This window comes from Trichechus manatus, unplaced genomic scaffold (genome assembly GCF_000243295.1).
Source record: "Trichechus manatus latirostris isolate Lorelei unplaced genomic scaffold, TriManLat1.0 scaffold00062, whole genome shotgun sequence".
Taxonomy (NCBI): Eukaryota; Metazoa; Chordata; class Mammalia; order Sirenia; family Trichechidae; genus Trichechus; species Trichechus manatus.
In genome coordinates, this window is record NW_004443998.1 from 9,899,331 (window position 1) to 9,903,425 (window position 4,095).

Here is a 4,095-nt window from a genome sequence, read left to right on the forward strand (position 1 = left end):
GCTGAGATAGCCTCCTACCTCATCTCCTTGCTTCCACTCTCGCTCCTTTGCAATCCGTTTCCTCACAGCAAACAGAGTAATCTTTTAGAAATGGAAACACATCATCTTGACTCCTCTGCTTAAAATTGTCCGGTAGCATCCATGGCACTTAGAAAAAAATTCAATCTCCATATCCTTGTTTCCATGACCTAGCCTCTCAGACTTCACTTCATACTAACTTTGCTCTCACCCACCATCCTCTAGCCATGAGGTCTTCTTTTAGTTCCTGGGACAGGCCAAACTCACTCCCACTTTAAGGTCTTTGCATCAACTGTTGCCCCTGGCGTTGGCTCTGCTGACTCCTTCTTGTCATTCAGCCTTCATTTGCAATGTCCCCTTCTCACGCTACCCAATCTGGCGTGACTGCACTTATGACTTTCTGCCATCTTTCATGTTTATGTATTTTTTAACTTACCTCCTTTCCATCTCCCTGCAACTAGAATGTAAGCTCCATGATGTAGGTGTGTTGTCTTGTTCACTGCTGCATCCTCAGCACCCAGAACAGGGCCTGGCCCAACGTAAAACCAAAAAACCAAACCCATTGCTGTTGAGTTGACTCTAACTCATAGCGAGCCTATAGAACAGAGTAGAACTGCCCCCACAGGGTTTCCGGGAGTGGCTGGTGGTTTCAAACTGCTGACCTCTTGGTTAGCGGCCAAGCTCTTAACCACTGCACCACCAGGGCTCTGCGTTGGGATATATAGAGATGAAACAAAATTGGTCGTCAGTTGATAATTTTTAGAACTGGGTGACAGGCACATGGGGGTTCGATGTACTATTCTTTCTACTATTTTATGTATTTGAAATACTCTATGATTAAAAATTTTAAAACAAAACAAAAATATTGGTCATGGCCCACTAAACTGATTTCACAATTCACTAACAGGCCAAGAACTACAGTTTGTAAAGTTCCTTCTAGAAACCCTGGGAGTTGAGAAATTTGAAACTAGGTTAAATCAAATTCCACACCCCCTCAAAGTCTATTTTTTCTTCCGGGGTTGGGAGGTGGGATGTTTGCTGAGTTTTTATTCCCTCAGGGTGCAGTCGCTTATCAGATGTCCCTCTTTGCCAAAGTGGAAACAGACAGAGGTTATCTCCCCTACCCTTTTAAAACTGGAAACCGCATTCCCCTATTACTACAGTGTCGTGGAGACTCGTGCGCATGCTGCTTCACAAGGAGAAGCGCTTGTATTGAGCCCACACCGTCTACTCCGCGCCTTTGCATCCATCAGCCGGCAGTCTAGGTGAAGGTGCCCTTGACGCCCAGTTAACTCAGAGGGTGGCTGGTACCTCAGGACCAAAGTGCAGGACACCTCCCTATTCTGCAGGGTTATCCACACAAAGTGGCTGTAACAAAGAAGTAATGTGGGGAGGGCTAAGAGATTGGAGCTTCGGTTTTCTCCGTTTCCTTTGCTGCTCGTGGAAGAGCGTTGAGGACCGTGATAGAGAGCAGGGCCAGTTTATGACTTTCACGGACCCTAGGCGCTTTTGTCCTCACAGCCCTCTTTCTCTATAAGAAAATATTAAAAATGGTATTTTACAGTTGTGTCGTTGTGACGACAAATATATTAAGATGGTATGTTGAAACGTTTTCTTCAATCTAAAATTAAATTTTTTTCCCTGATTTTAAAAGTAATTAAAGCATTTTCATGAATGCCTAAAAATATGGTGAGTCCTAGGTGCTATGCCTGCCATTTTGGGGGTGGGGGTGGTGCAAAGAGTTAATGCACTCGGCTGCTAACCAAGAGGGTGGAGGTTGGAATCTACCAAGATGCCTCAGAAGAAAGGCCTGCTTCCGAAAACTCAGTCGTCGAAAACTCCATGGAGCAGTTCTCCTCTGACACACACGGGGTCACCGTGAGTCAGAATCGACTCAGTGGTAACTGGTCTTTTGGTTTCTGCGCTGTGCCCGCTGAGCCTGATGGATATCAGCTCTGTGAAGGCGGCCTCATTAAATACTTGGTAGGTGGGTGGATAAACGGATATTATAAAAACTTAATTTTTAGGGTAAGAACACGATGATAACCAGGAGACGGAGGTTTTCTGAAAATCCTTCAGTGTATTCCCTTCCACCTGTTCACACTGCCTTGAGCTCCCCGCTCTCAGCCAGGGTGACGGTTGGGTCTCCAATCTGCTCCGAGAGGTGGGAGCATACATGTGAGGGCAAGCATCATCTCCCACACACACGAGTCTCCACGACACTGCAGTAATAGAGGAATGTGGTTTCCAGTTTTAAAAGGGAAATGTATTTGAGCACACTAACAGAAGTATCCAGAATAAATTTTGTCCTCTGTGACAAACATCCCTGCAGATGTCCTAGCATTAGTTATGAGAAAGACCACTTTAAAAGGTGTTTATAGACCAAATGCAGCTGCTGTCCAAAAGCAAGACAAGAAGGCAGGAAGGGACAGGAACTGGATGAAGGGATACAGGGAACCAGGGTGGGAAGGGGAAGCGTGCTGTCACATTGTGGGGATTGCAATCAATGTCACAAAACAATATGTGTGTAAATCTTTGCATGAGAAATCAACTTCAGCTATAACCTTTCACCTAAAGCACAATAAAAATTTTTTTTAAAAAAGGTGTTTATAAAGCTGCCTTCACAATCTTGAACTTCATCACCATAGTATTTCTGGGCCGTTGATTGAGTTTATGCCTAATGACCCACAGAGTCTCAAATAGAAACACGTAAGGTTGGCAATGGCTCCTATAATATTCCACGTTAGTTGTTTTCAGAATTTCTCACCAAGAGACAATTCACCGTGATTTTCGTTGTCGGTGTGGCTCATAATCTGCGTGGGGAAGTCCCCACTACTCTCCTCGAGGCCTGCTCGGGGAGGGGGGGGTTTGTTTTGTTTCCTTAAATGCAGTGATCACAACAACACCTGCTATTCCCAGGTTTAACAAACAGGCAGGGCGGTGTTTATTTTCATTTCCCATGTCTTTCTTAATGATTCTCAGCATTTCACTGTTGTTTTATTTCGGAAGCTCAATAGGGCAATGTGGTCAGATTACAGTGACTTTTCCTTCCCGCTCCTGGAGCGTAACTCAGCGAGCACAGAGCCAAGGAGCCTATGGTTCTGCTCACAGCAGTTTTCCTAAGTCGTTGGAGTATCATTGTCCTGCATGGTTCAGAGTTTTTAGTTCTCTGTGAGAATTTTCCAAAGTGCAAGGCATAGCACAATGTGTGTGTGTGAGTGTGCGTGTGTGTATAAGTGTGTGTGAGTGTGTGTGTGTGGGCGTGTGGATGTGACTTATGAGTGTATGGGTGTGGGTGTGAGTGTATGTATGTGAGTGTATGAGTGTATATGAGTGTATGTGTGTGTGTGTGAATGTGGGTGTGAGCGAATGTATGTGTGAGTGTATGTGTGTGTGAGTGTATGTACGTGTGTGTGAGTGTGTGTGTGAGTGCTCACACTGGGGAGGGTTGCCAAGTGAGGCAGAGAAGGCCTACATTCCACACTTCCAAACGTCTTCCCATGAATCCCAGACGGGATCTAATCTCTGAATTGTAAATCAGCAGACTGTTCTCAGGACTCTGGATACATCCTTTAATGATCGGGCCTTCACTTCATGGGGGTGGGAGTAGCTATCACCTGAGCAATGTGGATAAAACAGATCTTTTTTTAAGGCTTTCCCATTTCTTCTGAAAGAATAGAAACAATATTTGGATTAAGATACATTTTACCTCGTCTTCTAAAACATATTTTTTCCAAACCATATATTTCTGCCAGTGTATAGGTAAATTTTTATCTAAGCATTATTCCAAATACCTCGGTATAATTGCCAATTGGTGTGTGGTGGGGTGGTGGTGGTAGGGGCTTGACAAGCTCCTGATTTCTGGACTTTCTTGGTCTTTCTTGGTAATCCGCTTCATAGGTCGTGTGATTTGAGATGATAGTATGCATCAACCTGGTCGAGAAAGACTATAATTCTTTTATTTTTTTAAATAATATTTTATTGTGTTTTAGGTGAAAGTTTACACAGCAAATTAGGTTTCCCTTTAACAATTTTTATACAAATTGTTCTGTGCCATATGTTACAATGTTTACAATG